Below are 313 nucleotides of genomic sequence, written 5' to 3'. Positions count from 1 at the left end.
TTCTCCTTGACAGCTTTAAGGATCTTTTCCTTGGTCTGAGTTGATCCTGTGTGGATTATAATGTGTCTGTGGGATGTCCTATTCTGGTCTGGTCTTTTTGGGGTTCTAAATGCTTCTTGTATCTGAATAGGCCTATCTTTTTGTATGTTTGGGAAGTTCTCTGCTAGGATCCTGTTAAACAAATTTCCTAGACCATTAACTTCTGATTCTAGGTGCTCCTCTACACCCATTATCCTTAGATTAGGCCTTCTGATGGTGTCTATCAGGTGTTGGATAGATCTATCATATTTCTTGGACTTGTCTTGGATGGTTG

The sequence above is a fragment of the Dipodomys ordii genome, unplaced genomic scaffold, assembly GCF_000151885.1.
Source record: "Dipodomys ordii isolate 6190 unplaced genomic scaffold, Dord_2.0 Scaffold84, whole genome shotgun sequence".
NCBI lineage: Eukaryota > Metazoa > Chordata > Mammalia > Rodentia > Heteromyidae > Dipodomys > Dipodomys ordii.
Note: the sequence above shows the minus strand (reverse complement) of the source record.